Source organism: Chiloscyllium punctatum, chromosome 16 (assembly GCF_047496795.1).
Source record: "Chiloscyllium punctatum isolate Juve2018m chromosome 16, sChiPun1.3, whole genome shotgun sequence".
Lineage (NCBI taxonomy): Eukaryota > Metazoa > Chordata > Chondrichthyes > Orectolobiformes > Hemiscylliidae > Chiloscyllium > Chiloscyllium punctatum.
In genome coordinates, this window is record NC_092754.1 from 13,177,166 (window position 1) to 13,193,017 (window position 15,852).

Genomic DNA, 15,852 nt, shown 5'->3' on the forward strand with positions numbered 1-15,852 from the left:
TTTTCAGCCCCTTTTCCTCTCTCCTCCCCTTCTAGTAGTCCATTGGTATTAAGGATTACTTGCCCCCATTGTAGTTCAATCAGTTCTGAGCTGGCTGTGTGATCTGTGGACTCCACCATATATGGGGCAGGTGGTTGAAAGATTTGATGGATCACTTATTTGGAAGTTTGTCTGCTCTCATTGATACCTCAACATCACCTCTACACACTCTCAACAAAGTCTCTCGATGTGTTCAATACCTCCCCGCATGAGCTTTTTCCATTTCAGTCAGTCACTTGTCGGAGACTCCCATTCATCAGCAGGAATTGTTGACCTCTCAGCGATCGTTTGAAGATACACTTAAATCAGTTCTCCTGTCCCTCTGTGAATATCCAGCCACAACCACTTTCCAAGCACAGCAGTTGCTTCATGAACAAACAAAAGCAAATAACTGCTGATGTTGGAAATCCAAAACAAAACCAGAAATTGCTGGAGAAACTCAGCAGGTCTGGCAGCATCAGTGGAGAGAAAGCAGAGCCAATTTGGTCCAGTGACCCTTCTGTAAAACAGAAGGTTCATCAGAACAGTTCTGAAAAAGGATCACTGGACCTGAAACATTAACCCTCTTTTCTCTCTCTGCAGATGCTTCCAGACCTGTTGAGTTTCTCCAGGAATTTCTGGTGTTGCTTCAGTTGCTTCATGAGTTTAGTGTTAGGTGTAAAAACTGTATGTTCCACTAAGTGAAGCTGATATCAAGCATCATTGACAAGGGGTAAGATGACTTGGGAGAGGGTGATGCTGTTGGACTGCCTTTTGAATTGTTAGATTTCGAGCAAGTTATGAAGGTATTGTTATGTCAGATGGATCAGTTTTTGTCCAATGTGTACAGGAGGGTCTCCTGACACAGTATGTCAAAGGGCCGACAAGAGGGGAGGCCACACTGGATCTGGTGCTTGGTAATAAACCAGGCCAGGTGTTTGATTTAGTTGTAGGTGAGCACTTTGGAGAGAGTGACCATAATTCAGTTACGTTCAGTTTAGCGATGGAAAGGGATAGGCACATGCCACAGGTCAAGAGTTATCGATGGAGCAAGGGCAATTATAATGTGATTAGACTGGTTTAAGGAACAGATATTGCATGTCCTTGATAGGTATGTCCCTGTCAGGCAGGGAGGAAATGATAAAGTAAGAGAACCGTGGTTTACAACAGAAATTGCATCTCTTGTTACAAAGAAGAAGGAGGCTTATGTGTTGATGAGGCAAGATGGTTCAGATGAGGCGATGGAGAGTTACAGATCAGCTAGGAAGGATTTAAATAGAGAGTTAAGAAGAGCAAAGAGAGGACACGAGCAGTCTTTAATAAATAGAATAAAGGAGAACCCTAAAGCTTTCTATAGGTATGTGAGGAATAAAAGGATGATTAGGGTAGGAATAGGGCCAATCAAAGACAGAAGTGGGAAGTTGAATGTGGACCCTGTGGAGATCAGAGAGGTGCTCAGCGAACATTTCTCATTGGTTTTCACTCAGGAAAAGGAAAATATTGTAGAGAAGAAGAATGAGGTACGAGATATTAGACTAGAAAGGATAGAGGTTAGTTACAAACAGGTGTTATCAATTCTAGAAGGAGTGAAAGTAGACAAGTGCCCTGGGCCAGATAGGATTTATCCGAGAATTCTCCGGGAAGGTAGGGAGGAGATAGCAGAGCCTTTGGCTTTGATATTTGAGTCGTCATTGTCTACAGGTTTAGTACCAGAGGACTGGAGGATTGCGAATGTTATGCCCTTGTTCAAAAAGGTTATAGACCAGTGAGCCTTACTTCTGTTGTACGAAAGGTTTGGAAAGGATTATAAGAGATAAGATTTATAATCATCTAGCAAGCAACAATTTGACTTTAGATAGTCAACATGGTTTCATCAAGGCAGGCCGTGTCTCACAAACCTCAGCAGGTCTGGCAGCATCAGTAAAGAGAAAGCAGAGTTTTTTGAGAAGGTGACCAAGCATGTAGATGAGGATAGGTTAGTTGACATGGTATACATGGACTTCAGTAAAGCCTCTGATAAGGTTCCATATGGTAGGCTGTTGGAGAAACTGCAGAGGCATGAAATTGAGGGTCATTTAGCAGTTTGGATTAGAAACTGGCTTTTTGAAAGAAGGCAGTGAGTGGTGCTCGATGGAAAATATTCAGCCTGGAGTCCAGTTACTAGTGGTGTGCCACAAGGATGTGTTTCGGGACCACTGCTGTTTGTCATTTTTATAAATGACTTAGACGCAGGCATAGGTGAATGGATTAGTAAATTTGCAGATGACACTAAAGTCAAAAATCACACAACACCAGGTTATAGTCCAACAGGTTTAATTGGAAACGCACTAGCTTTCGGAGCGACGCTCCTTCATCAGGTGATAATGGAGGGCTCGATCGTAACACAGAATTTATAGCAAAATTTAAAGTGTGATGTAACTGAAATTATACATTGAAAAATTGATTATCTGTTAAGCCTATGTGGCTTAATCCTCCAGTCCTCTGGTACAAATTCACCCCACAAAACATTTGTGGGATGAATTTGTACTTGTAGAGTTACATTGTACTTTGCTCAAAAACTGCATGCATTCATGTAGAACTCTGAGCTCAAAAACTGCATGAATTTATGTAAAACTCTGTTATCTCACTTTTTAGATTAGAATCAATCTAAACATCATGGCATAGACAGGGAACACAGGGGGCCAACACCTTCAACATATTGTCTAGCTATCACCATTGTTAACAGCTAACCCGAGAATGCAACTTTTAAAAAAAGGTTTTGTGATTTACACATAAAAGAAGTGAAACTATCACTGTATTCTAACAGATGAAAGGCTTAACAGACAATCAATTTTTCAATGTATAATTTCAGTTACATCACACTGTAAATTTTTGCTATAAATTCTGTGTTACGATCGAGCCCTCCACAATCACCTGATGAAGGAGCGGCGCTCCGAAAGCTCATGTGCTTCCAATAAACCTGTCGGACTATAACCTGGTGTTGTGTGATTTTTAACTTTGTACACCCTAGTCCAACACAGGCATCTCCAAATCATGACACTTAAGTCGGTGGAGTAGTGGACAGTTTGGAAGAATGTTACAGATTGCAGGGGGACTTGGATAAACTGCAGAATTGGGCTGAGAGGTGGCAAATGGAGTTCAATGCAGCTAAATGTGAGGTGATGCACTTTGGGAAGAATAACAGGAAGGCAGAGTACTGGGTCGATGGAAAGATTCTTAGTAGTGTGAATGTGCAGAGGGATCTGGGAATCTATGTACATAGATCCCTGAAAGTTGCCACCCAGGTTGATAGTGCTGTTAAGAAGGCATATGGTGTGTAGGGTTTCATTCGTAGAGGGGTTGAGTTCCGGAGCCGCAATATCATGCTGCAACTATACAAAATGCTGATGCAGCCACACTTGGAATATTGTGTACAGTTCTAGTCCCCATATTTCGGGAAAGATGTGGAAGCATTGGAAAAGGTGCAGAGGAGATTTACCAGAATGTTGCCTGGTCTGGAGGGAAGGTCTTGTGAGGAAAGGCTGAGAGACTTGCACCTGTTCTCATTGGCAAGAAGATGGCCCAGAGGGGATTTGATAGACACATACAAGATGTTCAGAGGATTAGATAGGGTAGACAGATGATGTCAGCGTGTACGAGGGGGCATAACTACAAATTGAGGGGTGATAGCTTTAAGATAGATGTCAGAGGCAGGTTCTTTACGCTGAGAGTGGTAAGGGTGTGGAATGCCCTACCTGCTAATGTAGTCAACTCAGCCACATTAGGGAGATTTAAACAATCCTTAGATAAGCACGTGGATGATTTTGGGATAGTGTAGGGGGACGAACTGAGAATAGTTCACAGGTTGGTACAACATCGAGGGCCGAAGGGCCTGTTCTATGTTCTATGTTCTATGTTCTATGTTCATTGCTGGTAATCCTTCTCCAGTGCTTTGAGCTGCCTGCTATTGGTATGCCAAGGTTCCACAGCATATGGGAGCATGGGTATTATTGTTGCACCATAAATAATGAACTTGGTCCCCCAGCAATGAACTCGGTGGTTTGCCTGAAACCTGCTGGTCTTCTAATGTACAATCTTTTTGGTGACTTAGTGTTACAGGCTGGTATTTTCCAAGCTGTAGGACAAGTGCTGAGGGACACACTGATGCTTAGGACTGCCACTGCAAAGTCTCACTGGGGGTAGGTCACTGTCTAAGACCCTCTGGCTGTAGTGTACCAAAGAACCAGACATAAAACACCATGGGTTGAAAACACCAGATAATATTTGTCTTGAAATGAAAATGCTAAATGATACATATTATCTGGAATGGCAAGAGGAGGGAGCCAGCTAGTTCTATAATTCATTTAATTCTATATAACACTCAATCCGAACTTAATTCCAGGACATGATATGTTTTGTCTTTGGATGTATCTTGTCAGGTTCAAAGCCAATCTGCTGTTTCTGCTGCAATGTGGATGGACTAACCCCCTACAGGCAGGGGTTGTAAAGGTACTCCAAAAGGCCAATTATCCATTCAGTTCCTTCAGCTTGCTGAAGGGAGGCAACTTCACAACCACTGGTGTTAAGGTGGTGTTGGGTGGTCACATCCTCTCAGCAGACAAAATGCACAGAAATAGAATGTTCCAGTTCACCAATGAATAAATCCAAGCTGTAACAGAGACATACAGCACAGAAACAAACTCTTCATCCAACCAGTCCATGCCAAACATAATCACAAACTAAACTAGTTCCCACCTGCCTGCTCCTGGCCGATATCCCTCCAAATCTTTCCTTTTCTTGCACTAATCCAAATGTATTTTAAATGTTATGATTTGGAGGTGCCAGTGTTGGACTGGGGTGTACAAAGTTAAAAATCACACAACACCAGGTTATAGTCCAATAGGTTTATTGGAAAGCACTAGCTTTCAGAGCGTTGCTCCTTCATCAGGTGATTGTGTCCGAAAGCTAGTATTTCCCAATAAACCTGTTGGCTTATAACCTGGTGTTGTCTGATTTTTAACTTTTAAACATTGCAATGGTAACCACATCCACCAGTTCCTCAAGAAGTTAATTCCACACGTGAACCACCCTCTGTGTAAAAGATTTGCCACTTATGTCTTTTTTAAATCTCTCGCCTCTCACTTTAAAAATGTGTCCCCTAAGGCTTGAAAATCCCCCATTTTAGGGAAAAGACAACTGCCGCCAACTCTATCCACACCCTTCTTTATTGTATAAACTTCTCTCAGATCACCTCTCAAACTCCTCGGCTCCAGAGAAAAAAGTCTTTACCTTCTTCTTACACAGTCCTTGAGATTGAAGGTAACTTCCTTCCACTCAAGTGATGTGGGTATACCTTTTGAAGGACAGATGTGCAGTTTTGTCCTGAATGTTCCTAATCAGGTACACGGACTACAAGCCAGTCCTGCCATTTAGAGAATGGTCAGAAAACTGGCAGTGGGATGGGGAAACTGAACGTGAAACTGTTGACCCCCGAAAACATCAAGGAACTGATAAGGGATGAATTGCAAAGTTGGGAACACCCCTGAGTTCGCAGCACATTGCTGCCAATCATACTAAAAATTAAGATGTTCTTCCTTCTCAAAAAGATGCTCATCTCAAAAAGATGACAGAGAGACAATGGGAAATACCTTGACTCAGGTAGATAGGATAGTGAAGAAGGTGTTTGGTATGCTTTCCTTTATTGGTCAGAGTATTGAGTACAGGAGTTGGGAGGCCATGTCGCGGCTATACAGGACATTGATTATTACAGGAATATTGTGTGCAATTCTGGTCTCCTTCCTATTGGAAGGACGTTTGGAAACTTGAAAGGGTTCAGAAAAGATTTACAAGGATGGAGGATTTGAGCTACACGGAGAGGCTGAACAGACTGGGGCTGTTTTCCCTGGAGCGTCGGAGGCTGAGGGATGACCTTACAGAGGTTTACAAAATTATGAGGGGCATGGATAGGATAAATAGGCAGTCTTTTCCCTGGGGTTGGTGAGTCCAGAACTAGAGGGCATAGGTTTAGGGTGAGAGGGGAAAGATATAAAAGAGACCTAAGGGGCAACTTTTTCACACAGAGGGTGGTCCATGTATGGAATGAGCTGCCAGAGGATGTGGTAGAGGGCGGTACAATTGCAACTTATGCCTCTTAAATGTTGTACAAATGCCTCTTAAATGTTGCAATTGTACCAGCCTCCACCACTTCCTCTGGCAGCTCATTCCATACACGTACCACCCTCTGCGTGATAAAGTTGCCCCTTAGGTCTCTTTTATATCTTTCCCCTCTCACCCTAAACCTATGCCCTCTAGTTCTGGACTCTCCAACTCAGGAAAAAGACTTTGCCTATTTATCCTATCCATGCCCCTCATGATTTTGTAAACTTCTATAATGCCACCCCTCAGCCTCCGACGCTCCAGGGACAACAGCCTCAGCCTGTTCAGCCTCTCCCTATAGCTTAAATCCTCCAACCCTGGCAACATCCTTGTAAATCTTTTCTGAACCCTTTCAAGTTTTGCAACATTTTTCCAATAGGAAGGAGACCAGAATTACACTCAATATTCCAACAGTGGCCTAACCAATGTCCTGTACAGCCGCAACATGACCTCCCAATTCCTGTACTCAATACTCTGACTCGTAACTTAATGGTACAGAATGTACTTTGCATGTGAGGGACTGGGTTCAATTCTTACCATCTCCACTTCAGGAGTTCTTGTAGCACCATGTTCCTTACCTCTCAGTTAGAAGGCCTGGGTTCAAGTCTCACCTACTCCAGAGGTATGTAATAACATCCTGAAACACTTGATTAAAAATACCTACCATTTGATTAAAAATTTCTATAAGGAGCTTTACCATGTAGCCTTGGGCAAACGGCACAGTTTCAAAATTTGTGTACAACACAAAAATTGGAAGCAGTGTGAACTCTAAGAAGAGTATTAATAGACTTTATATAGTCAGGCTTGGGTATGGCAGCTAAAATTTAATGCTGAGAGATGTAAAGTGACTCATTTCAGGAGAAAGATCAGGGACAGGCTGAATAAGGTCAAGGTGCAATTCTAAAGGGGTATCTATGTACAAAACATTAAAGGTGATATGGCAAACTGATAAAGCACACAGGATCCAGGGCTTTAGAAATAGGAATACAGAGTTCAAAAATAAGCAAGATATCAGCTTCTTCTGGGGTAATGTGCCAGTTATCAGTATCACGGTTAAGGAAAGATGGGAGGGATGAGGGTGCAGACAAATAAAATACATGAGAACGATTTGAGGAATGAGGCACTTCAGTACGGTGGTCCCCCAGCAGCAAGTGATGTCTATTGTGGTGTGCATCCCTTAGCTTAGAAAGGTGTCATGTGTCAGCACAGGCTTGGTGGACCAAAGGGCCTAGTTTTATGATGTGCTGTTCTTTGTGCATTGTTCTAACAACTTGTAAAGCACTGAGTCCTGTACTGCAATGCTGCTCCAGAAAAACCTTAATAAATGTCCTGGATGTCTTCACAATCCTACTTCACAAAGATAGATTTCAGAAGGGAGTGGGCACTGGTGTCTTTCTGCTGCATCCACCTCATCAACAGCATGCAAAGATGGGAATACTCTAGACTGGGATCTGAAGAGTTAGATCTTTCCTTCTCAATGCTAGCCAAGCCGTGTATTGGTGCTTGGTGATTCTGGTGATGAGGCTTTTTGCTGGGGCTGTGTTTAATGGAGGTGCCTACCAACTAGAAAGACAGAAAGGGCCCTTCCTTTCAGGAAGGCCTATTATATTAACTTGGGAAGTGGTGGGCTTTCTCTAAGACCGAGGACCCCAGGAACAAAAATCAAGAGCCCTGATACTGATTCTAGCCCAGGCCCCTAGTCCCAACCTGGGAACACAGTCCCTGCCCCAACTTGAGTGCACCAGCCTTGGTGCCACACCTCAATCTCCACTGAACTCAGCAGGCCTGGCCCTTCTAGACACAAGGCACAGTAACTGGGCCCTGATCTACCCACCACCCAAACCACATCACCCCTCATCATCTTGAGCCCTGAGTGGAAATCATTCCCTCCCATAAACAACCAGCTTGCCCAGCAGCACCACTGTATAAGTGTTAGCAACTGTCAGGAATGCACATGTCCAGTTGCTGAGAGACCCTGGGAAGTATCAGGCAGTACAGGCTTTATGGAGTGGGGCTTGTGAGTCACTGGACAGAGGGAGAGAGGGTTCAGCAGCAAGGACAATGTTGGCTCTCAGTCAGTTTCTCCTTCCCAATGCTGGATCACTACAATCAAAGAACCCCCTACATTACAGAAAGAGGCCACTCAGTCCATCAGGCCCACAGCAGCCCTCTGAACAGCATCCCATTCAGACCCAAACTCTCCATCACCTTACCCCACATTTAGCATGGCCAATCCACCTAACCTACACATCTCTGGACTGTGGGAGGAAACCGGAGCACCTGGAAGAAACCCACACAGACACGGGGAGAATGTGCAAACTCCACACAAAGTTGCTCGAGGCTGGAAATGAACCCAGGGGCCAGAAAGCAGCCTTGACAGGGCCTTACCACCCTGAGGTAGAGGCTGGCCAGTGATGGGGTCCCCATTTGCTGCGTTCCTACCCAATCAAGCATCACCCTCTGCAACCCTCCCACCAACCACCCCCTTCCCCCATGACCAAATTCACTTCTGGTGAATTTAGATTCGGTGTAATATCGGCACATTTGAATTTCTTTCATGGCCTTTGTGTCATGTCAATGTGTTATTTGCATTGTGACATGGTCAGCTGAGTTGTTCCGCAGGGAAAATAAAAAGTCACAATAATTGTTTTCATGTTAGACTTGGATTATGCAGGCTGGCTTTTGAACCCATGGTTTCTAAATTTTAATCTTAATTCATTAGTTTTAATGAAGCTGTTTCTAGCCCCAGGCCCTGTGTCTAAGTACAGCGCCTCTCTTACCTGCTCACTCAGCACAGGTCAACCTGAGACTGTATACCTCAAAAATCACATTGTCAGTGCATTCATCAGCTGAGATATTGGGGGTGGCAATTCTAGTGCAAAAATATTTAAATCATTAATGGCTGGGATGATGTTAGTTGAGGAATTCAAATACATACAGAACATCCTTTCTTGAGTCTCTTCCATATTATAATAGCCGCCCACTAGAATCTCTTGTATAGGGATACAATTGTCCTTCAATTAGAACACTGACCATCTAATATGCGATAGACAATGTCTTTTTTGGTCGGTCCAGATATTCAATGAACAGAATTTCTTACTGAGGTTGCTATTAAGATACAGTCTCCACAAAATATATGGTGTGGTGTTAAATGCTTAGCTTGTTAACTTTGTCTCTCTCTTTTACTACTTTGTACCTCAGTACCTTTGTACCTAAGGTGTCGCCTTGTGTGGCTACATTATACACTTTTCACTGTACTCCTGTACTTTTGTACTTGAGTGCATGTGACAATAAAATCTAAATTTAAATCCAGAAGTCATGAAGACTAAAAGGATTGGGTTCAAATCTGAATTTGCATGATTATAATAATTAGAAATTATTAGAAGAGCCTTGGATTTCACATAGGTGCCTCTTTGATTAAATGGGGCAGAAATTCACCATTAGACCATAAGACGTAGGAGCAGAAATTAGGCCATTCAGCCCATTGAGTCTGCTCTGCCATTCAATCATGGCTGATCAGTTTTCCAATCTCACTCTCCCACTTTCTCCCCTTGATACTCAAGAACCTACTTCAGTCTTAAATGCACTCCATGCCTTGGCTCACCCACTCAGCATTAGAAGCCAGTGGCATACCCAGCCACCCACTGGAAACTGTATCTGTGTGAGGGTAAGAGCTGTGGGATTGAACCACCAGTTGATGCTTGTCAACACTCACATGGAAAAGAGTCCCAGCAACCTTGTACAAGTCAGAAATGCCTTGGGTTTGTTTGCTGGATAGAGTCAGCCTCCTTCTTCATTTGCTCCTGTGCAGAACTTACCTGCTTTAGTGACTATATATGCATATAATGATATTTTTATGAATAGAGTGTATTTTGAAATAAACAATTCAAAAAAAAACAAGATCAAGTACAGCTGAAGGGATCTGTATATTGGGTGCCGGGGAAAATCATACATGGAAAGTAGGAGTAACAGTGGGCCATTCACCCCCTCAAACCTGCTGTACCATTCAAACATGATGGTAGCTCATCATCCAACTCAGTGTCCACTTCCCATGTTCTCCCCATGCCCTTTAGCCCTATGATTTCAACTTTACTTCTTCTTGAAAACTTTTAACACTTTGACCTCAACCACTTTCTGTGGCAGAGAATTCCACAGGTTTGCCAGTGTCTGGGTGAAGAAGACTACCTTATATTAACTGCACTGTCTGAAGGAGCGAAAGACATAAGAGCCTAGCAATGTCAGATAATGTGATTGTTGCTATTCTGTTTCAGTTATCTAAGGAATTAAGATTGATTTTAAATAAATTGCAAAGCATGTTCTGATTGTTTGGATGTCAGAGACAAAATCAAATTGAATGACTACTTAGCCAATTCTCTTTTTGTTCAGCCCTTCTCCCTGCCCCTTCTCTCTCCTGCTCAATCTGATAATCCTTTTCCCATTCTCTGTCGGTCTCCCAAAATCTCTCCTATTCCTGCCGCCCCCCCTTCTTCCCCAGTCTGCCCGTCTCTGCTGTCTCTTGAGTATTTGTATGTGTGTGTAATCAACGTCAGTGGTGCAGCCTTTTTTTCCACATTTGATGAAACAATTCAAGAGTCTCGCATGCCCATACAAGGTATCAAAATGTCTCCGTAATGCCTCAAAGCCTTAAACATCCTCCACCCCCCACCCTCCTGTGCCCTTCCCGTTTACACAAAAAAAAACTCCTTTGCCATCACTAAGGCTGGGAAGGCGGCCAAATGCCACCAAGGACATTGGGCAATAAATCATCCACTCACAGCGTCTGTAGGCTTAAGCTTCCCCTGCTAGGGATGATTCTCTTCTCTGTCTTTCCCTCACAAAACGCCTATTGTTGAGAATGGGGTGAAGAAGATTCCTTCTCGCACAAAAGCCCTTCTGAAGCTCAGTCATAGGCTGCAAATGAAAGAGTCTGTATCTCCACAGGGAGGCTGGCCTCTCTCCTCCAGTTAATACACTCCCCTCTCACCGGGTCACCGTCATCCTCTTTTCATTCTGCTCTTATTTTATTTTTTGATTCACATAGGAGGCATTTTAAAAGGGCCCTCCTCATCGAAATCGCCCTTTGCCACAGCTTTAATGCAGGGGACAGGAGCCTGCACTGACCCCTTTGAAAATTGTATCATGCCACTACCAAGTACATTTCACAGCAACTCTGACAAACTGCGGAGACCCCTTCGGTTATAAACCTCATTAAACATTTAGGAAACAGTCTCATTTTATAATGATTCTTTATTTTGCCCAGTTACGTTGAGGAACTGTCACTGCTTTAAGATTGTGAATGTCTGGGGACAAGCTTAGACTTCAGTTTATATCAATAAATAGAACTTTTAAAAGGAAACCTCAGAAATATTGTGTAAACTTAAAAATGTATTTTGTCATTAAACTTCTGAATAACTGAAGCCCTGGGCACAGAGGGGTGACATGTTAACCCTGTGTCTGCATGGATTTCAAAAGCTGCACAGATTCTCACTGAAAAGGCATAGGGAGTAGCTTTGAGTGAACTATCAGTGTTAAAGACTCGGCAGTGATACAGACTAAACTATTTCATTAGCATTCAGAAAATGGCTTTTTCATTCCCATTGCTGACACAGGGGTGCTGTGGAAAGGGTTAATGCTGTTGCTCAGCACAATTGACATATCTCAACATCCTTTCACTCACCGTTTCTCTTGACAGTACTTGAGTTGCTATTTTTTAATATTTTGACACCAGCATGTGGTCCTGCAGACACTGCTGATGCGTTGGAATGTGAGTGCAAGAGGACCATCGTCATAATATAGTGGTGTCGTGGTTGTGGGGAGGGGGCGGGTGTGGGTGTTGCTGTGGGGGAGGAGTGAGGATTGGGTAAACAGTCAGCAGAACATCTCAATCTGCAAAATGTCAACGAGTGAAAGGGAAATGTTTCGCATGGTGATACAGAAAAAGAGGCTGCTCTCGAGAGGGTCACGGAGCCGAGGCCAGCACCACATTGACTGCCACGACGGTGAATTACTTACACAAGACACACATTGTCTGCAATGCCAGGCACAGCACACTCTCTGGGGAATGCAGAGATTACCCAGACTGCCCAGGCACACAGAGAGCCTGAATAAAGGCCTCTGCTTGTCTGTCTCGTATTCCCATCAGGACCACGTACACTGATAAAACGGATTCCAGTTGTGAAAGCCAAACACATTAGCGGGTACATTACATCCTTTTGTCCTCTTTGCAAGTCCTTTAAAACAACTTTGTGTTTCCTTTGAATTAAACAGAGCAGATTCCAAAGCTATTCCCCAAACATCCTAATATAGTTGTTATCTAGTCACAGCTGGGCAGTCTGTGGCAGACCTCTAGCAGCGACTAATCAGAAATATTCTCAAGCGGTGAATGTCATGTGTAGGTGAAGATAAATCAAAATATATTTTGAATGTCTCTTTATAAGCGAGGTTAAAAAGTCAAAAGTCACACGACACCAGGCTATAGTCCAACAGGTTTATTTGAAATCACAAGCTTTCGGAGGGCTGCCCCTTCATCAGGTGATCCTGGTAAAGAAGCCGCGCTCTGAAAGCTTGTGATTTCAAATGAACCTGTTGGACAATAGTCTGGTGTCATGTGATTTCTGACTTTGTCCATCCCAGTCCAACACTATCATATTAGTGAGGTGTCACGTTTCTCTTTAAGTGAAAATCATGTCTTGCTGAATCATCGTGCATAACCTTTGCATCGGCCAAGTGGTCAGTCATGAGGTGTGAGTCTATACAAAAAGCGGTAGCAGGTGATGCAAAGGTTGCTTAGATCCACTTTCCATTGGAGGCCACTGGCCAGTGGTCAGGACTGAGAACCGTGGCTGACATTTCCTTCTTTCGAACAAGAGGACAACTGAGCTTAGCACTGATTTTTGCAATGGCATACCTTGAACCAACAAGCCAGGATTTGTATGTCTTTCATATCCTCAGGCCATCCTGAACACCTTACAGCCAATGAAATGATGTTGAAGCGCACCCTTTGTTATAGTGTAGGAAATGCAGCATAAAACATCTATGAACCAGCAAACTCCCCCAAAGGCATTGCGATAAATAAAAGATGATGAGTCAATCCATTTTCGATGGCATTGATTGAGGGGGTGAGTCTCGACCAATGGCATTGGGAAGGCTCCTTTTTCTTTGAATAGTGCCATGGGATGGTTTGAGTGGGGAAAACTGACAACAATAAATGCCCAAACATTTCATGAACATTGTGTATTGTCGAGCCAATTGTCACAAATCCTCAACAAAAAGGGACAAAATGCTGGTCACACATTTTTCTTTGAGCACTCCTACTTCTTTGACCAGCTCTGTATTCATCCATTACATCAGCCTGAATTGAAATCTCTTTGTGTTGCCGTACTGTGATTTAATAGTTAGACAATCTGCTTCAGTAAAATATTGTTATTGGTACAGACATGCCTGATTGATTCCCTGCTAAGGAAGTTAGTGTAGTGGCCTGCTCGTCATGCTTACTGGTCAAGGGTATTCTAACTCCCTTAGAAACCCAGTATTAAATGCCCCATCTGTTACAAGTACTTAAGCAATTACACCACATTACCCATCATTTACACTTTGTACTGTTTGGAACTTGAATGCTGTAACCTTCTCTTCAAGCAAATTAACAGTTCATCCCTCTGAATATCTTTGACCTCCAGCAATATTTATTCATCAGAGGTTGCCTGTAAAGTGTCATTCTGAACTTAAATGGGAAATCTTCTTCTGCTCTGTTTCAGTTGTATTTATCTTTATTCACTTGATAATCTTGCTTCTGCCAGTATGTCTATTTCCCTGTTTATCACCTTCTCTCTTGAAGGTATTGTCGCCTTTCTTGGTTACGCTGTTGCCTCTGAGTTAGAAGGTGCGGGTTCAAGGTGCACAAAGACCTGAGTATATAATCTAGGCTAACATTCCCAGGCCTGTTCTGAAGGCATGCTGCATTGTTAAACATGCAAAGAGACTTTGAACTGAGGACCTATTTGCCCACACTGCTGGATGTAAAGATCCAGAAGCAACACCATTGAAGAAAGTTCTGCCATTGTCCTGGCCATTATTTATCCCTCAAGCAAATAATTAAAATGGTTTCCTTGGGTTATGTCCTTGCTGTTTATCAGACCTTGAGGTGCACATTTTAGCTCACACATTTCCAACATCCTTGTAGAATCCCTACAGTGTGGAAACAGGCCATTTATCCCTACGAGTCCACACTGACTGTCTAAAACCATCCCACCCAGATCCACTACCCTACCCTATCCCTGTAACTCCATATTTTCCCAGGGCTAACCCACCTAGCCTACACATTCCTGGAAACTATGGGGTAATTTATCATGAGAAGAGCAAGGAGAAGCTCCCCAGAAATAAATAGAACCCCTACAATGTGGAAGCAGGCCATTCAGCCCATTGAATCCATATCAATCCTTTGAAGTGCATCCCACCTAGACCCACCCCATCCCTGTAGCCCTACATTTACAATGGCTAATCCACCTAGCCTGCACCTCCCTGGACACTATGGGTAATATAACATTGCCAATTCACCTAACCTGTGCATATTTGGACTGTGGGAGGAAACCGGAGCACCCGGAGGAAATGCACGCAGACACGGGGAGAATGTGCAAACTCCGCACAGACAGGCACCCAAGGCTGGAATTGAACTCAGGTGCTGTGAGGCAACAGTGCTAACTACTGAGCCACCATGCTGGAGCTATAGTTTAAATGAACTGCATTGTCTGCGCAGTGCTTTAGGACACCATGAGTTGTAACATCACTGTTTATATGTCAGCTACAGTTAGTGAGCTCAACGCATACCAGAGATCAAAGGCATCTTGCCCTGTCACCAGCTAGTGCATTAACCACCTGCACTACTGAAAAGTCAAGAAAGCTATGTTTTATTGGAAAGTTTTCCGATTGGAATTTTCCAAGACAGAGATTGCTAGATCCCTGTTAGGTAAAGGTATCATAAGAGAAAGCAAGTGAACATAATTGAGGTGCAAATCAGCCACAATGCAAATAAATGACGCAACAAGTTTCAGGGATGGAAGGTCCCTATTCCTATATAGTTACAATCACGCCTGAAAAAAAATGTTTTTTTATATATTTAAACAACAAGTGAGGGCTCTCAGCTTAACACTCCAGGGTTAAGGAAGTACAAAAGAAAACAGATGAAGCTCAGGTTCCTCACTGCTATCAAGTCAAAATATACACATAGTGAAACAGCAGAAGCAAGATCCACTGTGATGTCCTCCATAACTGAGCATTCCTCCATCATCCAGCTTTCATTAGCACCTTGGTGTATTTTTAACAGAAAAACATGGCATCAGACATGGTTACAGGGATCATTCACTGGGGTGTTCAAAATTACCAGCAATTTGGGTAAAGCATCACTTTGTGGCTGTTCAAACTTGAAGGATGATAAAATGAAACAGACTTAAGGTTACTGACAAAAGCCCTGGGTGAGAGCTGAGAATTTATTTTATTCAGCTAATTATTATCATCTGAAAGAATGTTTGACACAGATTTAGTCGTAATTTTCAAACTAAAATTGGACATATATGTGGAAAGGAAATAGAGTCAAATATGAAAGGATAGAACACAGTAATGGAATTAATTAGCACAAGCTTTCACAAAGCCATCACATATATAATGGAGTGAACAGGCTTCCACTGGCTTGTAAAGTTCTATGAA

General features: G+C 43.0%; 1 protein-coding gene across 14 annotated transcripts in view; it reads left to right on the forward strand.

Annotated features, from left to right (window-relative positions):
• The window catches only part of prdm16 (PR domain containing 16), a 704,876-nt gene that overhangs the window by 271,072 nt on the left and 417,952 nt on the right, over positions 1-15,852 (forward strand). The gene's annotated exons all lie outside the window — the stretch shown is intronic.